General features: G+C 39.7%; 1 protein-coding gene across 10 annotated transcripts in view; it reads left to right on the forward strand.

Moving 5' to 3' along the window:
• Positions 1-23,804, forward strand: part of ENOX1 (ecto-NOX disulfide-thiol exchanger 1) — a 359,067-nt gene that overhangs the window by 193,812 nt on the left and 141,451 nt on the right. For 6 of the 10 annotated variants that reach the window (XM_032099803.1, XM_032099812.1, XM_032099813.1 and 3 more), the window contains 2 exons: positions 14,082-14,192; positions 15,213-15,374. The exons of 2 other annotated variants lie outside the window; for them this stretch is intronic. The gene's annotated coding sequence lies outside the window, so the exon portion shown is untranslated. Of the gene's footprint in view, positions 1-10,411; positions 10,581-14,081; positions 14,193-15,212; positions 15,375-23,804 lie in introns of all 10 variants that reach the window. 2 more of the 10 variants (XM_032099804.1, XM_032099805.1) reach the window with 2 other exon arrangements.

The following is a 23,804-nucleotide window of genomic DNA, read 5'->3' on the forward strand; positions in this document are numbered from 1 at the left end:
TTAAGAGCTTTTAGAAGGCTATGAATATGTCTGTCATTTAAAGCCAGCTAAAGATGGCAGTACTATAGTTACATCTCTCAGCCTTCTGGAAACTTCCTGTTTGACTGGAAGATCTCTTCCTGAGAAATCAAATGAAGACTTTTCTATCTTACTTTCAAGGCATTATCTCCCTTTTGATCTGGCAGTTTATGAGATCTTCTCATTTACTTAGTCCAGAGAGGATAATACAGAGCACAAAGCACCTTTTCTGTTGTCATCTCCATGTCCCAAGGGCCAGACCCTCTGCTTCCTAAAATTCAAATAAATCCACTTTATATCCCTCATTGTATCTAAATGTATCAAAATAACAGAAGAACCTCCTCCTTTTCGCAGGAGACTTTCAAATGTTTTACTAGTCAAAATTTCACTCCATCACAGTATTGCAGAGGTGCAACAAACTCAAGGAATTATTAGTAAAAGAAATAGAGAAATCAGCAGATGAGAACTTCCTCTTTCAAGAACAGCAGCTTGTTTTAGTTGTGTCTAATATGATCTCTAGGACAGAAGATTGCCTTTATTTGTGCTGTGTCTTTGCTGCATACAGCAGCAAGCTTATATTGAAACTTCAAGTTAGTAATTTAGCTTGAGTTGTCTGAAAGCTGGAGTTTTGTATGGGTTTGCATTTATTGCAGATGTCTGTCATATACAGCAAATGTTGCTGGCTGGCTGCCCTCAAAAACACTGGGGAGAAAATAAGATCCTTGAAAAAGTGAAATACTAATGACTTACAGCCACTTCATATCTAATAGCAAGTGAATGCACTTCTTGCTTGAGAGGAATGGGAACAGAGAAGCTTGGAGTTGGCTTAGTGGTGGGAGGCTTTATGTTGTTTTTGAAGGAATATTTGCAAATTCTCTATTTGGTAGCTGACTTTTTAAAATGCAGTCAAATCAGTATGTGGTGATGACAGAAATAATCGTGTTACTCTATTTTGACTCAAAATATGTATTGCATTGGACAAAAAATAACAAATTATTCAGAAAATATACTCTAATGTGCTCTGCTGGGTTTCAGTGTCTCCAGGGAACTTCATTTTATGACTCTATCAGCTTGCCTTAAAGCCACAGAATATGTGATTCACAATTTCACTATCCTGTTGGTTCATGTTTCTGTTTGGAAAGTGAATCAATTTCTGGATCTGATGTGTGCATAAACAGCTTCTTTTTCCTTATAGTCTCAAGGGAAATCATGAATGTCAGAGAATAAAGGTACACAGAGATATAGATGAATTTCTGTGCTGAAATCTGAAAGTTAAGATGTGTCTAAACTTTAGAACTTTAATAAGAACTCAATGATCAGTGCTTTGCCAGCAATATGACAATGTGCTCTCTCCAACTTACCAGCTATTTGTACACACTGTACTTTGGTCACTGGGTGCAGTAACCAGGAAAGAACAAAACACTTGGCAAATTAAATCTAAAGATTTCCACTCCTGCTGTAGAACAGATAGATGTAATATACCATTTCATCTTAAACCAAATTATGTGCTAGGACATTGAGATACTTATTTCTGAAGACATCAGTGTATAATGTCTGATATCATAAGGACTGAGGTGCTTAAATTCCAATTATGAAAAAATCTTTCAACTGAAAGCAGAGATACCTGAACTAAACAGCTCTGCGATATACCTAATCTTTCCCCTCCTCCTGCCTTTCTTATTGTTCATTCAAGTGCACATGTGAAACAAGAACTTGATCAAAAGTCCTTTGAAGTAGATGACGATCTGTCAGCTGGCTTGCCCACTGTTTGGACATCACCTGTATGTTTTATCTTCGTAACAAACCTTTTAGCGATTTCTTGAGTGTTGACAGAGCATATGATAACGCACAATGGAACTGAGACCACTGAGCCTGTTTGGCATTGTTTGTTATCTTCTGCTGCTATCTTACAGCACATTAGTGGAGGTATGTCTTCTGCACCGCATGCTTTTGCAATACCTTTGCCACAAAAGGTTTTGAGGAAAAAAATTTTGAGGAGAGACATAAATGTTATCTTCAGAACCTAAATGTTGTCCTCAGCTGTCTATTGTGGATATAAGGAAGATATAACCAGATCTTTCTTGTAAGAGGAATGTGATAGGAGAGGGAATGGACGCAAGTTGCAATGTGGGAAATCCCGCTTGGATACTAGGGGAAAAAACCCCAACCAAAAAACCAAATCACAGTAATGTAGTCAAGCATCAGAGCAGGTTGCACTTGGAGATATTCAAACCTGACAGTCTTGAGCAAACAGATCTGACTTGGTCACACCTAAAGCAGGGGATTGCACCAAGTGACTGCCAAAGATGCCCCCAGCCTATGTTCTGTGCTTCTATGAATTCTGTTCTTTTTGTGTAGTTTGCTCTTTTCATCTAACTCTTAAATAAAGGGGAAATATTTTGTCTCTTTTCAGAACCTACTGGGTTTGCTCTCATTTACTTACAGAAATGAGAAATGGAAAGGTTGCTAAAGAAAGGATTCAATGAACTGCAAAATCATGTATTTCTCTCTGGAACCATGCATTTTATATATTTGGTTTATAATACCCAGTAGAAAACATGTGCTGAGAGCTCACTGCTCTTATGAGCTGAGATATCTGTATCCATGAACAAGATTCATTTGCAGTGTTTTCCTCTCCTTTCTTTTTAATGAACAAAAAAAATAAAAGTATTCTGTGGTTGTTTGGAATAGTAAAACATGCCTGCTTTCATCTGAAAATAAAATCAAGTCTAATAAATGTAATTATTACCACAGATAGGTCTGCTTTCCCACATAAATATTAGCATCTTTTCTTTCTGTTTCTAATAATCTGCATCTTAGTGGATGTATGTCTTTTGCACAGTGTGCTTTTGCAATACTTTTGCCTCAGAATATTTTCCTTTTGAAGTTATTAAAGTCAAGACTTTTAAAAATTCTTGTCAAAAACTGAGAATTATAACTGGTTCTGTTTGAAATACAATTATGTTTTAAGCAATTTTTCGATGAAATAATCCAAGTGTGCTTTTGCAAATTAAGAAGTTACACATTTCTACTTGAGATATTTTTTTCCATTTTTAAGTAGAGAATTTATAAAATTTTTTAAAAGTTGCAACATGAAATATATAATGAACTGAAATTCTGGTCAATAAATTTGGCTTGATTTAGGGTGGTTAAACAGACTTTGTATGTCAGAATTTCTTATAGCATGGAAGAATGATCTCTTATTTAACACACAATGTATTTAATAGTATAATACAGCAATGGATGGAATATGTTTATGGAATATGTGCATATAGAATATGAACACTAGATCTTATATAGATGCTGTGTTTTAACTCTGTCTTGCAGCTAATCCCCAGACATCCCCTCACTCCCTCTCCCGGTGGCCTGGGGGAGAGAATAATGAAGGGTTAAAGTGAGAAAACCCTGGGCTGAGATAAAGGCAGTTTAACAGGTAAAGCAAAAGCCGAGCACACAAGAAAAGCCAAACAAGGAATCTATTCACCACTTCCCATGGGCAGGCAGGTGTTTAGCCATCCCCAGGAAAACAGGGCCTCACCACATGTAATGGTGATTTGGAAAGACAAACTCCATCACTCCAAACATTCCCCGCTTCCTTCTCCTTCCCCCAGCTTTATATGCTGAGCATGACACCCGTATGTTACAGGATTCCCCTTTGGTCAGTTGGGATCAGCTCTCCAGGCTGTGTCTCCTCCCAGCTCCTTGCACACCCCCAGCCCTCTCTCCATTGGGGTGAGAGGCAGAAAAGGCCCTGACTCGGTGTCAGCACTGCTCAGTTGTAACAAACACATCCCTGTGTTATCAACACTGTTCTCAGCACAGGTTCACAACACAGCCCCCTACCAGCTACTGTGAAGAAAATTAACTCTATCCCAGCCCAAACCAGCTGAATGGACTTCAATATATCTGTTCTATAATAAAAGTCTGGAAATAGGATAGACATGTCTTATCAAGGAAAATCAGAAAAAGATGAAACTTCCTTAAGTCAGTAAATTTGACTGGGTTGCAACCATGGCAGACACTCCAGCAGCATTGCTTCTAGATATAAAACAACCTGTGAATGTGAAGTGAATGAGGGTGAAAAACTTTAAACTGAAAAGGAAGTCTGCATTTTTTTCTAAAGCTAGTTATAGCTGAATAAATGTTTCTGTCCTTCTCTGAAAAACAGAGTAGAAACTAGCACAGAACCAGGATAGTTTAACATAAATACCGTCTGTGGGTTTTTTCATCTTACACATCATCTTACGGTTGCTGTTGAAACATCTGGCTTCACAACTAGTAGTTTTTTTCCTTTTCCTTTGGGACAGGTCTTGCACAGTTCTGCCTTCCTGGGAAAAAGGAAAGAAATCCTGTGAAAACTGATGTTTGTTGCAAGAAACACGTACAGTAAAGGCCAGATGGATTTCATCAGTTTTATTTATTTAGCCAGCAAGGGCTGTTTATCAGTACAATATACAGACCATTGTAAGCTTATAAAAGACAGTGAAATAATTGTTACCAAATCAGCTAGGTTTCACTCTTACTTTCTGAACATTGGCTTTCTTGGCTGCTGAATAAAGCTTTTGAGGAATAAAGCTTTGGCTTCACAATCCAAAATGTATTGTATAGTTTAATGGTAAGCAGCCAAGATTGTAATTTTTGAGATACTAAAACAATTTGTCTTCTTCCACGAAAGTTTCCTAAAGCATTTTCATGACAAAAACATTGATTTTTTTACACACACAGGTTACTCTCGGGCAAGGACTGGTTTAAATTTTATTTAATTTTCAATTGTTTTTCTACTGCATACTTGTTGAGCAAAAAATAGGCACAATTAATTATTTTTCTTAGAAATATCTAATACCCTAAGTATCTATATGCTTTAATCTCCAAGGAACCATTGCAGAGAATTACAATATTCTCAAGATATTGCTGTTAGGATAGATGATGATTGACACTTATTCATTAAGACACAATTGATTTCCAAAAGCAGAGGATTTAGGTTCCCTTTGAAAGGCTTTTTTGCCCCATATTAATGAACAGCAAAATTCAGAAGAGATGCACTCGTGCAAGCTTTTGGTTACACACAAGCATATGCTCTGTGTGTGTTTAAGCAATGCTTATGTAGATGTGTATGCCTCCCGAAGAGGCAAGTGTTGCACAAAAGTCAGCAGAGAGAATCTTTACACATGAAGTGCAGACATGAAACAATACCCAGGAAAACACCATCTAATTTAATGCACAGTGTGGCTGGGAAATTACTGTCAAGTAAATGTCGAGTAAGCTTGCAATGCAGAGCTAAACCTTGCAGAAACGTATGAAGAGCACTCAGATACAAAATCAAGATAAATATCTCACTTCTATCCCTGGTTTGCTTGTCAGGCTGTCCTCCTTTCCCTTTTCTTTCTGCTATTTTACAGGAAGTATCTGCTTTCTAGAGGATGGGGGAAGTTCAGCTATAGCAAGTGTGAGGTTTTATCCACTTTTTTTCTATTTGATAATCATCTCTCTATTGTCTGGTCATTGCTTTTCTATAGAGTTAAATTGGCTCCACTGCTTGTTCTCCAGCTGCACTGCAAGATGATCATGTCTCCTCAGCACACACCTCCTCAGCACACTCATGGTTCAGGAGTACCCTTCCAAATCTGTATGCTTATAGTGTAGTTATATGACTTCTGCCACCTGCCATGGGATTCCTTCTGGGGTCCACACTGTGGCTTTCAGGAGGAACACAGCTACTGAAGCTTTATTCTGGGGCCACAGTTTCACCACGGTGAGTGGCTGCTGTGGTGTTAGGAGCACTCAGCACGCATTGAGTTGTTAGAGATGTATGCTTTGTAACAAGAAATTACACTGCCGGAGAGCAAATTAGTGATTGATGTAAAATGGAGACTTCTAGGTTGTAATTGTGCTAGCAAGATATGAGACAAAGCTTCAAGTATAATTTTAACAGTATTTAATTAAGTGGGACAGTAGATTAACCACCACAATCCTAACTAAACACATAGAGAAGAATTGCAAAATATAAATGCTCATTATTGCTAAGTTGCCTCTGCCATCAGTGGCTGACTTGGAGATGGGGTGATTGACTTGAAGCTGATTTAAAATGGCTCAATTTAAAAACTAAATTTTAAATCTTTTCCAATTCAATGTTCTTCTCTAATGCAGATAGGGAAAGGTGACCCATCTGTTCAGCACTGCACGGTTCATTGGGTGGGGAGAAGATGACATATTTTATCTGGTCACTGAGATCTTACTGTGTCATTGTACCTTGTGTGTAGCAATTAAAACAAAGTGAATCACTTACTTAACAAATTTAGTGTCTTGTTCTTTCAATGGAAGTATTATTGCCTCTAGTTTATATTGGTTTGAATTGCCTGATGGCAGATTTCTGTCATCACCTCAGTTGCTGACAAACTGTAATTAGGTATCCTCATGCACGGTGCTAGATGAAGTTGCAGGGAATGGGTGCAGTTCCTTTACGGTTTGTTTAATTAACTTTGTGTGCTGGATCCAAAAGATTTTGGGAGCCTGGCCTCCCTTGCTTTGTCAAGCTGTGTAAATCCCATACCAATTATACTTCCTATTCTGGAAACAAACAGTGCAGCATAGAAGCTTTGAATTTGCTTTACATGACTCTTTGTAGGAAGCAAGCATAAAAGGAGCTTGTGTTCAGCCACAATACATTCATTGTTAATTTGAAGTGAATATTTATAACTTTCTTTTTACTATTAGCCTGACACTATGAGCAATTATAGCAGTATTCAGCTAAATCTGCCCAGCCTGTGCCTGGTCAGAATTTTCTTTCCCTGTGTTTCTAATACATTTCCTATGCACTGTTTTGTCCTTAATGCCTTTATAGCTTGTTTATTGGAAACAGGTTTTTAATTATTTTTCAACAGTACTGGAGACCTGATTTAATGAGCAATTCTTAGATATACTAGGGAGACATATTCACCTGATTAATGTGATAGTTAACTGAGCAACAAAATTCCCTCATGAAGAAGCAGCTGCACACAGAGTGAAAGCAGTAAAAAAGTTTGAGGGAATGTGAAGAAAATATTTGAAGAGAGATAATTTAAAGTAGGATACTGAGCAAGTTGGAGGTTAAGTATAAATATACAGTGTTGGCTTGCTGGTTGGTTGGTTGCTCCATTAGTACATGCATGTGTGCACATACATACCTGTATTTGTTAGGAGACAGTTTATATAGGCTTGATGGAATGGTACTGCATTGGAGTGCTGGGATACTCAAGGACTGTAGAAAAAAATGAGGAGGATGGGTCCTTCAGGTGTGTGTTGGAGATGAAATTGTGCAGCCAACACTTTAATGGCATGCAGTGTTGATGTCCAGCTTCAGTGCTAATGTGTGGTTTTGGAAACAAGTCTGTCCTTTGGGAAATAGGTCTTTTCTCAGAGAGAGGAAGGTAAGAGAGAAGAAGTTTGATGTTCTTTAGTTGTCAGAGCTCACACTGGGGTATTTATTTCTTGTGTCACTGACTTGCTCCTGTCATCAGCACTTATGTTCTCAGTTTGGAAGCTTGTGGTAAGCTTAAAGGACCAGACTAACATGATCGCCACAGAATTTTGATAGATAGTAGATAGTATAGAATTTTTGATAGTAGATAGTTCCACTCATGCATTTCAATAACATCTTCCCTCCTCTTTGCAAGCAGCATTTGCAAAGGAAGATGACGCGGTGGTAGCCCAGTAGAAACTCATGACTAGATAATCAGGTTTAGTTCCTGCAGAGGGCTGTGGCATCCATGGAGAGAAGAACCACGAGGGGATTAGTGGACACAAGGTGCACTAAGGCCAAAAAGTGGCACAGTAGCAGACACACATAGAAGAGGAGAGCTGAAGTATGAATGCTGGAGGAAACACAGCCCAGCTAGTTTCTCTCATGTAGTTCCCAACTTGGCTTGTATGATGGATATCTCTTTACAAGCCTGAAAATACAGTGTTTCAAAGTCATGGTATGGTATAAACCATCCCACTCACAAACTTATTGGACTCCTTATGGCCTAACATAACCCCTCTGGTTTCAAGTTAGGGCTGGTGGCTTTTTGTTCCTGCTCATTCATATACTTGTGAGGACAGGAACATTTTTTTCCAAAAGGAAAAGTGACCTTTTTGTATGGGATGTTGTTCATATGATTTAAACAGGGGAGAGCTGTATAGATTATAAAGAACTCACTCTGGGAAAATGAGCTGATATTCCGTGCAATCACTTTGGGAGCACAGATTAGGGAGAAGACTGATAAAATACTTTGCCAAGATCAAATCTAAGTGAAAGTGGGCTGGACACGTTACTGGGATTATAAGAGATTTGAAGAAAATAGAGAAAAATGAGAAGGCAATTAACATGCACCTATTTGGAAGAGGAAAATGCTCCTATGAGTGTCAAACTCTCTACCCTACCTTAACTGGTTCAGCTCATCTCCATTGTGACAAGTAACTTGGACAATTTTTTCCAAAACATTTTTACTTCCTTGCCTTGCTGACATGATGGAAATGTAATTATGATTTGGATGCTTCTTTCAAAGCCAGGAGGCTGGCTGCTCTGATGGCTGGAAAATCACAGTTGAATTCAGCAGATCTGGATTAATTTCAAACGCCTGTCATAGCTTTTCTTTAGCAGATTTTTAGTAGGTAACTTTTGGGGTTCTTGTCTGCACCTCATTTTTTTCATCTTGTCTGCAAAAAGCAGAGAATGATCTGTGTGTTCCACCCATGCTATCATGCCTTAGCAATTTAGTTGGTGGAATTTCTGGGGCTCTGTATGTCCATGCCTTGGGTCAGCATTGCTCCAGCCCTCCTGGACCACAGCAGCCCTCTGCTTCAAAAGTTTTTGTCTTTCCTAGCTTGAAAGGAGGGTTCCCAGTGATGTTTTGATTTGGGCTGCACTCGCCTTTTGTTATTTTCATATGGCGTGGTCTTTAGAGCTCTTTTGTGGAGGACCCGTGGTGTTGGAGCCAGCAGGGTAGCTGTGCAGGGTGGCTCCGAGCATGGCCGAGCACCTTGTGGGAGCCTAAAACAGGCCGCAGCTCAACAGATTGACTGAGCACATGCCTAAGCTCTGCCTGCTCAGCAAATGCTTTAAACATAAACATGTTCCAAAGTGTTCTGCTATAGATGGGTGATCTCCAAAATGTGCTGATGTGCTCTTCTAGATAAAGATCAGGATTTCTTTCTGGAAGAACTCATTACAGGGCAAGCACAGTAGCATTGCCTGAATTTTTAGGTAAGAGACTTGACAATTTGCTATTTATGAGGCAGCCAAAGTAGACAAAACCAGAACATACTTTTTAAATTGTTTTCTGGCATATAAATAGAGATTATTTAGTGTTATAATTTGTACATTTCTTTTTTTTAATACTATTGAACTAAACTCTATGATGGCAACCACTCCTGCTAATCTTGTGTTCTTTAATCTTCAAACCCAACAAAAGTCATCTGCTGAACTCAACACTGAGTTGTCGAGACCAAGGTTTTGTTGGTTTTTTGTTGGTTTTTTTTTGTTGATTGTTTTGGGGTTTGGGGTTTTTTTTGGTTGTTTGGTTTGGTTTAATTTTCCTTATTTGAAAAGCAATCACGGTAAGAGATTTGAAGTGGTGATGATCAAGTGTTCCAAAGCAGCGTGTTCTCCTATTTTTTTATGAAGACCATCCTAAAAACTGCTGATTTTTTAAAAAATAGCAAATAATATATTATATTGTCACCTTTGAAAACTTTGGGAGTTTAATGTAATTTAACACCTGGCCATTTCTTTGTGACTGCAACTTGTCATAAATCTAACACTGTGCAGCTAATAAACAGCAACAGGAAAAGTGGTCAATCCAAAGCGCACGCAGTCAGAGCATGCTGGCCTGCATGTATCAACTTCTGTATAGCCACCTATGGAAAAATATTGAGCCTGGACTTCTAAAATGCCTGAGACAGGACAGCTTTTGAAACAAAAGCAGCAGCCAAAGTTTGTAAAAGCAACTGTCTAATTCACACACGTTCATACATATAAGCATATATATATATTTATGTTTACAAACTGTATGATATGTATTCACACCTGGTACAGAAGTATGAATGGCAAAAGAGCTGTACACTTTCCTTCTGAGAAACTGCCTGCCTTAAATGTTGAACCATCTTCCCTCACCCTTGTCCTCAGACTTACCAGGCACGTTTGCAAGGCTCAGCTCTTCACTAGCTCATGCGGAAAGGAAAATTTGGCATGATTTCCTTCTTTGTAACTGGGGCCCTGTTACTAATTTGCTTTACACAGATACGGTCCTGAGGGGTCCCTTAAAGGGATTTAGATCCCTCCCTACCACTGTCATCCCTTGTGTTTTGTCCAGGTGCACACTCTGCAACTGTCTCAACAAAGTGGGTTCTTTTGTTTGTTATTTTTTCTTCCCAGGACCCAAGAATTAACACTTCTGGTAGGAGGCATGTAACAGAAATGTATTTGCCAAATGGTGCTGCCTCTTTTCTTGGATATGGGAAAGCATTTTGTTGAAATGGGAAAACCAAATGAGTAGAGCCCGCCAGTTCCACACGCCTGCTGTCTGTGAGCATCCCCACCCTGGGTACGTGGGCTGTGTTACTGACTCAGGGGAATGGGTTTAGAGGAGCCCTTTGTTGAAATATTGGCAGCACATCACTGGACTTGCCGTTGTTGCAGATGGAGCAACTTGCCGAACAGATGGATTCTCAGTTTTCTGAAAGAAAGGGAAGGTACTTGGTGTACCACGGTGGGAAAGAAGGGAGGGTATTCCAGGCAGATGGAAAGGCAGAAAAGAAGGCATGTTCTGTGCTTTTTTGGTGCACTTGGAACCTAGCAATCTCCTTCTGGCAAACTTGGGAAAGTGTAAGCACAGCACTCTGTGAGAGGGCGAAGGGATTGTAACAGATGTGGAGGAAGTTATTTGCACAGAAGCAATGAAAATGAAGGCTAAGTCTAGGAGAAGGCAGAGTGTATAACTAAGTATTATGTGCTAGGTATGGGAAAGGTCTCCTGCCCTGCTACATCAGTGGTGCACTCTCTTAAGGCACAGGACTAGTGCCAGAAGAGTATAACTGGAAGAGAGAACTGATTAATATTTTAAAGTCTATTGTGTTGTGGAAGAGGCTAGAGATAAATGTTATCTGCTACTGTGAAGCCAGGAATCCCCAGGTTCCTGCAGTGTGTGCATTGGTTTCGTGACGGCACAGTTTGTACTGTGGCACTGCTCAGATACTGTGTTGCCTCTTCTCTTCTGTTGTTCTTCTTCCCCTCCCCATCTTGTTCATACCTCACTTCCATCTTAATTATTAGGGTGGGATCAGTCCTGTGCAGCACTCAAGAGCCTGTAAATCTGACTTGAAATTATGTCACCTGATCCAATATTTACTGCTAAAATCTTCATGCGATTGCCAAGTATAGCGTGATAAGGAAATGGCATGAACTGAAAGAAGTGATCGTATTTTGGTGTTGTGTGTTAACTCTGTACAACTTCTCAGTCACTTCACACACACATACCAGACTTAGCAGAAATAGACTTTATCATAGTATCATTTATGATTTAATAACAATAGACTTTTATCTTTATCCCTTAGCTTAGTTAGACAATTTCAGCGTCTTAGAATGCAGACATTAAAGCTGTTTAGCTATAGTAAGGATGCCAAAGGCCTTGGAAATCCAGATTTTCTGGGAAATGAATGTGATAAAGGGCAAAAATGTTATTTCCAAGAGTGATTCACTGCTGAAAGCAGCTATGCAAAATTATCACTTTCTTAAATAATGGCTTTGGCTTTTGTTCATGGTCAGGGTTGTGTCTACAGCAACAGAGATGTCTAAAGTCTTTTTCTGAAAAATAAAGTGACCTGGATTACATACCCACTTTTGCATCAGTTGTGCTCCATATTGCAAGACTGAATTTTCAGGGAGGCTCTGAGATAAAATGAGCAAGGAATCCCATCACTGAATTTTAGTATGAATATTTTTCAGATTGTTGTGTCTGGATCTCAGCCAAGTCTCAGCCCTATAATAAATTAAGTCCAACCCACACAAAGTAAGGAAGTAAAAAAAAAAAAGGGAAACAACCCAACAACTTCTAGAAGGCAAAAACACTAAGCAATTTTTATGGGGAAACAAGCGGCCAAGAATAATTTATTGGAAAAATAATTATCTAAAGAGAGAGTGGGCTCTTCTCTCTAATTGGAAATGATAACATTTTTCAGCCTTACTAAACAGAGTAGAGGATCATCATTTTGTTCACCAACCTGGTTAAATTAAATACAAAGTTAAAAATTTGCTTTCCTCTGGTTTTATTTCTCCTTACACCCAATATTGCAATTGAGCCCGCTTCTCTTTCTCTATGGCAAAATCTAATCTGGCTGCAACAGGACCTGTGAAAATCATGAAGGTGATGAGCCAGGGTCTGCTTTCTGCATTGTATGTCTGGCTTATTTAATCTCTAGTCACCCTCAGATAATAAATATTTCATATGTTGGACAGGTGAAAGGTTTCATTCAGCTGCGGATCTGCTTCCACAGCAACTGATTCTTGTCATTTGAACAGTTTAAATTTGTTGAAAACAAAGCTTGCTTTCTGTTTTTCTCCACTGTGGTTTTATGTGTAACATATTACTTGTCTTTTCCCTCTTGTCCCTCCTACAAGCAGATACAGAAAAGCCAACAGCTTTAACAAGTAATTCTAAACAATTTATAAACCAAATTTATTCTCTCTTCCAGTCAAAATGGGATGAAAAATGCCATTTCATTTGACAAGCATAGAGTAAATATCTAGAGATATGAAATTGCTTCGGTTAGCATCTATAAAAACTCTGTATGCAAAAATGCATGCAACCACAGTACTACTCTATGCTTTACAGTATGGTTCGCCATTGCTACTGGGTGTTTGCACAATATCATTGTCCACCAATTCAGTTAATGGAGTTGGGTTTGGTTTTGGGGTTTTTTGGGGGGAGGCAGTACCCCAGGTCTTTCTCTAAGAAAGGTTTCTTTCTCTAAGAAAAGCTGCTAGCAAAAAGCTGAAGCAAAATATCTGCAACCATATCTGATTTCTGCCAATGTTAGTGCTTGTGATGGATCTTCTGGAACATGTCTGCTGCATCCTTTACATCTTGCAGCAGAATGAGCTCTTTGGAAGCATAGCTTAGCTCATTCTTCCTTTGCACATTTCCAAGCATAGTGGGCAGCTGCTGTCCCTCTTCCTCTCAAGCCATCCCCACATCTGGACTCTCTGACTCATGCTGTGCTTCATGCCCAACCCCACCTCTGTCTGCATATGTGGCTGGTGGCTTCACAAAGCACTTCCCTTGCCTGCCTGCTGAGTCAATTGGGACTTGGTGCAGTGATGAAATTTTGGTAGAGGCTCCAAGTAAAGGGATTTTCTCTTTACCATCTCCTGTCAGGCTCAGAGACATTTTTACTTGCGTCTGACCGTCTGTGTGGATGTTCCCTTGATGCAGTTATGGGAGAATGGGGGCATTATTTCATAAACCACACAGCGGTCTTAGAAAATAAGTTGGAGAACACATCTTATGGTGTGATTGAGGAGTTTTAGATGTGATGGAGAACCATGCAATAGGTGGCTTATTTGATCTCTCTGTCCTCTCCTTCTATTTACTGTATAGGTTTCTAGTGACACTGTATTTGGGAATTAGGAGGACATTCTAGGTCAGTTCAGAAAAACTGACTCGACCATGCAAAACTGCTGTTTTGGTTTAGGGGGAGATGGAAAACGGGTACAGCCTTTGATAAGTGTGTGTCTGTACCTGGTAGCTCTGTGGCAGATCCCCCTATTAGAAACAATTGAACTGTATCTGACCTTGCAGCCCTCTCTCTTCTGTTTCCAGGCATATAGATTTTAGCCAGCAGGTCTCTGGTTAACCCCTCCTCACTATTGTTTATTTCCTGCCACTCTGCAAACACACCACTGAGCATTAAGTATGTGAACTCAAAGACGCTCCCTCTCTCCTGTACAGTCTTAATAGCAAACAGTCACGAGCTGGGCTTCTCCAGGCAGAATTTCTACCTAAGAAACATAGGTTTCAGGAATATGCCCTTTCTCTCACCCTTTTCAGATTGCATTAAAAGCATCCACTTCAAGAAACTACAACTGTGTTTATTCAAGCTTTGAATTTGGAAGTCGTGCCGGGATCCCTGCCACGGCACACTTGAACCGTGAAACCCAGGTCAGTTCCATTTTTTGGTTTTCATGTACTGGCACTGCACTGCAGCTGTTTGAGCCACCAGGTCTCTGTGGAAGCAATACTTCTTTTAACATGCAGAAAACATCATATTTGATTTTATAACCTTACCTCTTGTTTTAGGTTTTGGGTTTTTTTTGTACTACTAAACAAAATGTCAGGGTGGCATGTCAGTGAACATAATGTGTTCAAAAAGAATGTTGCTGACAGGCTCAAAAACTAAATGCTCTCTTTTAAACAGGCAGGAACAGCTCTGATTTTCCTTCCTGCCCACCAGGCTATACTTGGACTTGAGAGGACAGCTGTGCTCAATCTGCCTTTTGCTCTGTCGCTGTGACTGCTGGCTATCTTGGGCTGTGGGATATGACCAGTTTCAATGAATGTTCACTGAGCTTGACTTTGTGACTCAAAGGCTACTGACTCAATAGCCCATTAGTTTTGTCAGTGAATCAACCTTTTCTCTCTCTTCAAGCCTTCTATGATATTGAGGATTTTGTGGGGTTTTTATATTGCTAGAGAGAAAGGTGCTAGGTTGGCTGTTGCACTGAATGCAACTGGAAGGGTGTTACTAGGTTTGTGTGAGGCACTTTCTGAAAAGGCACTTTTTGTTAATAATTCTACTCTAGATCTCAGAGTTCAAGTTCCACCCAAACAGAGTTTGTGTTTCTGAAACTTCATGTGCCTATTCTTTCACTGTAAGGTGGATTTGCAGAAGGAAAATCACAGGTAACAAGGTTTGGTACCTGCAAGCTTTGTTCCCTCCAAATGCATGTTGGAAAACTCTGTTTACAAAGGCACAGTACTGTTTGTCTTCTTATTGGGAAAACATCTGGAGGCATCAATGCTTTATGCAAGGAAATTCACTGGTGTTTGACTGTGGTGTGTTTCTGCATTCCCTTTAATTCCTATGCCCTGATCCCTAGTGATTGTGTGCTTTGATGTTGCTAGAGTGCTCTTGGAGTAAGTGCTCCTCGCAGTGAAAGTTACACTGCTGTCATTTTTTAGTGTTTCATACAGTGGGTGAAGAATGATCTGGAATACACCCAAACATGGGCTTTTCATCATCATGAAGACTGCAGTTAGAGCCATTGTTTCATTCAGTCACCAAATAATAGTCTGGAGAGAAAGTACCATGTCCAGCTCCATGTCTTCTCTGGCTCTTCTGTGGTATGTTCAGTTACTCTGCTTCTAAGCGTGTCTCACCTCTTTCCAATTTTTTTTCTTCGTGCATTTGTTCCTTGTCTAATTATTTCAGGTCAAGTCTGCAAGAGCTGAACAGCATGCATTAAAGGTAAAGGTCTGTGATTTTCCTGTGGTGGAAAAATTTGTATGAAAAGATAAATATCTTTTTGGCTATTATATTTGTCTAAGACAATGGGCAGATAACTTCTGAGTGGCTGAAAATGTTGTAACTGCACCATTAATGTTTAATTGTTATTGGCAGCCAAGAAGAGCCTTTCTGGATTAACCAGACACTCAGCTTCTGGGATGTGCATAGGTGGCAGAAAGTGATAAAGCTAGTGAAACCACACCTCTGGGAACATGTAATGGGATCTTTCCTGTGATATGCAAATTATGCTGCCAAGTTGGTGTATAAACAATTCATGGGAGAGGTAGTTAAATAACTGGATCACATATCAAAGATAAAACCCATCACTGGGAATGGAAAAATGTGTTAAAAGAGTGGTTTTGCTTTTAAAAATAAATAAATAATGAACAAAAAAAAATCTTTGCCCAAAGCGTGTCGTTGCACTGAAGAGTAAATAGCAAATGATTTATCACAATTGTTGCAGTTCCGAGTAAACAAGCATTTAGGAAACCAGTGTGCATAGCGTTTGTGAAAACCAAGTCTTTTCCAAGTACAAGTAATCTAGCCAATTATGCTGCTATTTTTTTTTTAACTGAGAAAAAAGATTACTTTACAAATGTTAATTTGGTTACTTTTCAGGCAGAAAATATGCACTGCTTACTTTTCAGCGATAAAACCAATCCTGTCATTTCTATTCTAAGCATGAGCAAAGATCTCAGGCAGCCCAGCAAAACATATTTCAGGGTCATATATAGCCATAGATCAATGGGTCTGAGCAAACCGTATTGACACCAGCAGAAGCTGAGCTCATGCCTTCAGCCTGAGTTTCTTACTTTTGTATTTTACACTGTATGAGGAAAGGATTCCAGATAATAGCACTCCTCCAATAAATCAAAGATTACTCTTTCACAAATGGTACTGAAGGCTTCACTGATTCTCTGTCCAGCTTCACTGTTCTTCCACAGAGGTCAATTCCTGTAGCACTTGTCTCCCCTCAGCCTTTTCCTATATCTGCTGTTCATTTAGAATCTGATGTGGCTCAGTTGAAGCCCAGTGAGAAGCCTCTGTATCCCTCCTCAGTGGGAGCAGCATCATATGCTGGAGTCCTAAGAGGCCAGCAGCAGAAAATATAAGAAGGCAGCAGGGAGTATTAAAGCATCATGAGGCAAGGGAAGTATTTTTGACCTGTGACTTTCCTCTGTTTTGCTACGTAGCAGGAGTGATACTCTAGATAGAATTGTACAGTCACAATAAACAGGTCCCACATTCAACAAATGTATTGAATTCTGTTCTATGTTTAATCACCAACAGAAACTATGTCAGATGATCTTCCACCAGGAACAATATCTCATAATTAACTGTAATTAAGATATATCATAACTACAGGATATGAAACTAGATGGATCTGTCTCTTGACATTTCATATTTGGATTTTTTTTTTCTGCTAAGTCTCTTAATATGCTTCAATTAACGATAACAGAGGCCAGGCCATTCTCAATGATGGACCTGCATACGTGAGTGTTAGTACCACTGAGATGAGATGAAGCATGAATCTTTCCATCATTAAACTCCCCTTAGAAACATGAATGAATTCCAATTAAACTGAATTTACTGGCACAAATGTTGATTATGAGGCAGCTAAGGGTCAAAGCTTGATTGCCTTGTCCTCTAAAGTACAAAAACCTGTGCCAGACAGGAGAGATGAGTTGGGTATCTTGTCTGCAGAGTCTTCAGAAGTCCTGTAGCCATTCATAGCAGGTATGACATCTCTTTTCATTCACTGAGAAATCATGCAAAGCTGTTTTGTTCATGCCCTATTTGAACAAGCAAATTTTTAATTTAAGTGCCCCACAAAGGTTTTATCATCTAGAAAATTATTGCTTCTCTCTCTGGGCTGTGGCAGATACTAAGTCTTCACCAGCTGATAAGCATTTAGAGACCTAATCAGTAGTAAACCTGAAGTATAGTCTTTGTATAGATAGCTTAACAATTAAGACTTTTTAACTATTCCTGAATGAAAGAAAATTGCCGGCTTTAAAGAGAGAATTTCCTAGCTCAGGCATTTCTGGCCATGTAATTAAACTAAATATGCTGCTTCCTTGCCCCTAGCCACAGTTGCCCTAAAGAAGATTAACAACACTGAATTTCTACCCATTTCTGAAATCTTGTCTGTACCCTGAAATACGAACCCTGAAATAACACAACAGCGTGCTATAACTCCATCTGGTGACTCCTCCCAAACTCAGTGCTGCTTCCCTGTGTGCCAGTGATGCACTTTGCAGTGTCACCAACGCACAGACTCAGGGAGGAGTTCACTATTTCAAAGATGAGCATAGAAGAAACCAGTTTTCTGCAGAGTTTACTATGGTGTGTAGATATTTGCCTGAAGTAATCTATTAGATGTCGTAAAGCATATACAATCAGAAGATCTTGCATAAAATACTGTGGAAAAAAGACGAAAAGCCTTCCATGCTATTCCACGGAGCAACTCCATTATGATCAGGACTTAATTTAAGTGATCTACTATATCTGTGATTGCACAATACAATCATGTTCCTGGGATTGTTATTTCTTTCTGTCATTTATTTTTAGCTACCTCAGTTCTCTGCAACTCCTTAAAGAAAATGTTTCTTGGATTTATTTGAATTTTGTTCCCAAGCACAACTGTAATTCCCCTTATCTGATTGAGAAATGACATTATTACAAACTTTTAGTTATCTTTTAAGACACCAATAAACATTTTTTTTTTTAAATCTCATATTTTGCTTGCATCTTATGTGCTCACACTTGCTTGATCACATGAAGGAATATTTTTGTACGCTGGTGTTATGCATGACTATGAAAGGAGCTGTAGATAGAACAAGATGAGATACAGGCTGTAATTTACACCTGTCAGAGTGTGAATTTCATTGTAAGTGCTTTTAAAGGAAACTTGCTATTTTCTCCACATTCAGATAAACAGTGATTCCATAGGAAATGATGGTAATTTATTTTTTTTGTTTATTTTGTTTATTCCTCTCTGCTTTAGTTTTGATTTTTATGGGGAAAAGATATTCCTCGACCTAAAGCAACCCTGTTTTGTCTGCATGCCCAGGTCATGGTCCTGTGATGCTGGACATACCCCATAAGCAGAGAACAGCCTGACTAGGCAAGATTAATAAAGCCTGGGATAAAGTATAATCACACCATTTCGTGGGTGGGGGATCAAGGTAAAGATGGTTTAAATTACTTGCTAAAGGTGTGTTGCAGAGCTATATGAGGAACAGGAATCTCCTGGATGCCTGTCAAGTCTCTTTTTCATTTCGGGGAAGACCCCATATTTGTTTTGGCTGAATTGCAATTTGGATAGTTTGGAAGACATTTGGAGGCAGAAGGGCTCTATTAAGTCTTTCCTACTGAAAGAAATATTAGTAGGAAATTAAAAGAATAACAAATGGGACCCATTCAAAATGCTCCACTTGCTGTTGCTCTGAGCTTCAGGCAAGAAAGTACATAGAGCTCATTTAACCTGACCATTTATATATCAGAGGCCGCTAGTGTCACTTGGGCACTCCTAAATTAAACCATATATTTTAGACAGAAATATAGTGGTCTCACAAAGCATTTTCTACTCAGACCGTAAATTCAAAGAACAGGTCTTTGTCCTCTACATGTATCTGCTTTGCACTTCCTGTAGTATCACCTGGATAAACAAGGGCAGTTCATACTCCTGTCAGTTTAATCTCTTGCATCATCACCATTATTTTGATTAATTTGATACTTCAGGGCTTTAAAGAACAAAGAAACTATTAACAGCATGAGCAGAGATGGTGCCAAAGAGGCCTGGACACTGACCCTGGCACCCTGTTCTCCTCCTGTGTGCCAGAAGAGCTCTGTGCTGCTGGAGGGAGGGTAGTGAATGGTAGCCATCAAGTTACACTGGGGAAGCTGACGGAAACTACTGCACCCCAGAGCCCTCTACATGGGCCACATCCTCTGCACGTTCAAGGGGTGAAGTCAAGATTGAGTCCAAGAGAGCATGCTACATAAATTTTCTGGATGACAATAGAAACAAACAAGTCAAAAGCCATCAGATACCATATTCATAGCTACAGGCCAAATGCTTTATTCATAATGTTTCAGTGAAAGTATTAACATTGCATTTGTTTAAAAAGTAACTAGGAGGCCATTTGTGACCCTTATAATACACATGTGAAGCTGGTTTACACTGGTTATGTTCTGCTTTCTATTTTCCAGAGGGTCAATTTTCAAGGAGCTTTACTGCTATTTATGAATATAAGTAACTAATTTACCAAAGTTTCACAAAGTGGCTTCATGGCTTCCACTTCATGGTTAAAGGTTCTGCAAATCTTTTGGTCTTGTTGTTGGCTTTGGGTTGTTTCTGATTGTATCTTGAAGGCTAGAAATACTGTATTACAGTAAAATAAATACATTATTCTTGTTATTACCTTTGTTTTTAGAAAATATTTATATTGTGCAGTAAATTGACATTGTATTTTACCAACATAGATAAAGGCAAATTCTCTGCCCTGAAGAGCTTGTAATTCAAATAAGAAAAGACAAACAAATGTATATCACTTCAGAAAATGGTGGGTGAGAGGATTATTAACTATGTGAAAGAGGTGGAGGGGCCGCATGAGGAGAGAGGAGGATGCTATGATCATCATTATTCCCAGTTTTATGACACAGTGGCACTTTAAAAGCCTCAAATGGGATGAAAACCTGGCTGCACAAGGTGCCATGCAGAAGCTTGCCAAGGGGGTGGCCTTGTCTCTGTGTCAGAGCAGTGCTGCCTTGCTGACATCTCTGCCTAGGGGGCTCCTGGTTAAAGCCAGCATCAGTTCAATTACAGCACAAGGAATGCTGTGTTTCCAGTAGGTTTTAACCCTGCCTGAGGGAAAATCCACATGATTTCCTGCCCTGAAGAATTATAACTGAAATTGAAGCAAAGAAATGTGCATACAAGAAGGCGTTTCAGGGAAAGGGGAGTGAAAGGATTGCTGTCTGGGTAAGGGTATGGCAGGACCACCTGGAGGGAAGGAGGGGTTTTAGCATCATTATATTCACCACGTTCTGCAGCTCTAGCCTCCTCTGTCCTGACCCCCTGACAGCTAGTTGCAAGGCAGAAGCATCGAAATAATTTTTGTTGCCTGATCCTAGCTGATGCACACATAGTAGCTGCTGTTCTCCTGATCTGACCTCATGTTAACTGTGGGATTGCTTCTCCCTCAGTGCCCACAGAGTATGTGATAATCCTAAATTTATGTAACTTACTACTGATCCCATAAACAACTGTTTAGAAAACAGGCAAAATTCCTGGCTCTGCTTAGCAACTTAATTCAACCTCTAAGGAAAGCTAATGGGTATGCAGGAGCACAAAGACCCTGGAAGCTCTGCTCCCTCCTGTGGGAGGTGGAAAATATTAATTGTTTCCCTCAGTTATCTACAGCAAACAACCTCAGAAATCAGAAAGGACAGAGGGAAACTCCCTGTAGCTCTTCTCACTTCCAGTTCAAAAATGGATGCTGTCCCCAAATATGGCAGGAATGATGAAGAAAGCCAGGAGCAGCCTTGGAAAGGCTGGTGGCCAGAAACAGGGGACTGTGGTGGCCAAGGGGTGTGTGTGATTTACACTGATCTTTAAAATAGGAATTGCAAGGAGCAAGGAATTTTAAGTGTCTGGCAAAGAAACGGGGCTGAGGAGATAGGGTTCATCATTCGGAAGTAGGAAGAAAAGGTCCAGGATTAATTTTTTCCCCAGAGAAAAGGCAGATGTAGGGCATCACAGTTGCTGGAAATGTGTTAGAGTGGGCAGCTCCCGCTGTCAAACACTAATAGTTATGTGTTGGCATATTCACTGGGGATGGGCAGAAAAATAATCAGAAAGGAAGTCATCTCTCTCTGTCTTATAATTTGTATGTATCTATATCTGGGGACATTCTCACGAGTTAGTGCAAACTGAGTCATGCTTTCTGTTCTCCTGCAGCTCACTGTGCCAGAGTTATCAGGGAAAGGACAGGAGTGGGAGCCAAGTCCCTCAAGACTGAGTGTCTTGCTGGGAGTCATATGGCATGCAGGTAGCAGAGTGACAATTGAGCTCCCAAGGCACAGTTTGGCTCAGCCCAGCTCATCTCATCCCATGGGTGTCTGACAAAACAGATGTTCATATCCAAAACTGCAGGGTTGACTTCCAGCCAGGGGAGTGAGATGTGCACCTCCAAGGTGAGCTTCACTGCCTGGCAAGGTAGGTGTCTGAAACAAGCTGGCAGAAGTATCCGGTTCTCCCCCTGGCAATGACAACAGCAGGAAAGCTCAAGCATAGATGTCTGCATTGGCAGAAGCTGGGCAAGGTGAATCCCTCCCTTCCCTAATACAACAGCACAGTGTAACAAACAGGAATGTCTTGGCTGTGAAGAGATATTTGCGTGAGAGAATGGCCTGTGGCAGACTAAGGCAAGAAAGGTGCCTACGTTGTAGGGGGAGTGTGGAGCCAATGGATGGAAACAAAATGATGCAAAGAAAAGCAAGAAAGAGTAGTATGAGGTAAAGGGAGAACAGGAGGTTTACTAAGAGGGGTGCAAAGATTGCAAGATAAATGAGCCCAGGGAGCACACTGGCAATTTAGAGCTTGTAGCTGGAGAAAATATCTTGAGTGTGGTGTGTTAAAAGCGGATGGCAGCTTTCAGAGTGAGGACAGATGTAAGTTGATAGAAGACGTAGTGGATTTTTCTCTTAAGCAAAATTTATCACCAGAAACCTTGAATTAAAACAAACAAAACAAGCCAAAATCTCTTTTCCAGATTTTCACTTAACAGCCATCACTGAGACAATACTTCATGGTATTGCATAAAATTTTGATTAATATGTCTTTAGATTGCTTTAATACTCTGAAAAAATGTGCTGTGCAAATTACCCTTGCACTTAACCAAGGACAATTAGATGTCGCCTCTTGCCATATTTTGACCCAATGATAAAAGTGTATTTTAAAAATATGAAGATAGTTTGATTGACAGGTTTGGAGGTTTTTTTTCCCCCTATGCATGTCTGCCTGAAAAGACGGGCTGCCTTAACTCCAGGAGTTCAATCATACAGACTTTGAAGGAGAAGAAAAATGATAATGAATGCATTTTAGAAACTTCCAAAAACTTACTTAAAATAGACTTTCCATACATAATGTTGCCATGTGAAACTCAACTGTATCCTGGTCGTCTGAGACTAGGAGACAGCAGTGTGTGTTCATTTGGAAATTCAATAGCAAGGCCCCCGTGCCTCTGATGGTCTGTACGACGGAGTCCCTGGGGCTCTGCCACAGACACGGCTTACGCGTCAAGCTGCTCATTTTTTCAGGAGGCGACATGGGAGTGATTTCACTTTAGGTTAGCCAGGAAGCTAAAATACTCTTTCTGGAAGTGTGTCCCAGCCTGCTTTGGTATCTTTTCTTTTTTTCCTTTTGTCTTAGTTTTTCTTCAAAAAAACTCAAGCAAACAACCCTTTGAATTTCAGCTACTTGATGTAGGTTTAGTAAACGTGAAGCAAGGACATTGTGTATGGTACAGTGAATGAAAGAAGATATTTGATAAGTCTGGTGCATTTATATAGGTATTCTCTCAAGCCCAAAAAGATAAGAAATAGCATGTAAAGCCCATACATAATGACTGCCCCAGGTACTGTATGGCATCAAGAAGGCATTCCAGCACCTCTCATTTCAGTATTTAGCCTTTCAATGAAGTTGTTGAAGTGCGTTTGTTCAAAATCTGCTTTGGAAGCTTCCTCTTTTGTCTGAAATGCAGTGGTGTGGGATGTCATGTTTCTAAAGTAGTCACTGACCTTTAGTAGAAAGTAGTGTGATAAAAGGCTTGCTATTAAAATACTGCTGTAAATAATTAAAATATTTCAGAATATTTTGTTGTTGTTAAACATAAATGGAGCTAAAATGCAGCATTTAAAGAAAGGATTGTCCCAGTTTAGTCAGTAAGTCACTGTTCTTTTAAATGGGAAGCAAGTGAGTCACAATTGCAAGCCATCTTGGCAGGGTGAAAAACAGAGATGCAATCATCAATTCACAACAGTGTTTTGTGTTCAAGGAATAATCAGACCTGTTTTTATCAAGGCTGTGCTGCATTGCTAGCCAGCAACTTGGCTTGTTTTTTTTCTGTTCCAGATGATTTTGGAACTGCATATGCTTTTTCAGTAAGTAAGCTGGACTTCTATAATGCTTTGCTTAATGTGCCTCCAGATTCTGTTATTTATAGATTTCAGCATAATCAGACTGCAGCTGCTAAAATACA

The sequence above is a fragment of the Corvus moneduloides genome, chromosome 2 (genome assembly GCF_009650955.1).
Source record: "Corvus moneduloides isolate bCorMon1 chromosome 2, bCorMon1.pri, whole genome shotgun sequence".
In the NCBI taxonomy this organism is placed as follows: domain Eukaryota; kingdom Metazoa; phylum Chordata; class Aves; order Passeriformes; family Corvidae; genus Corvus; species Corvus moneduloides.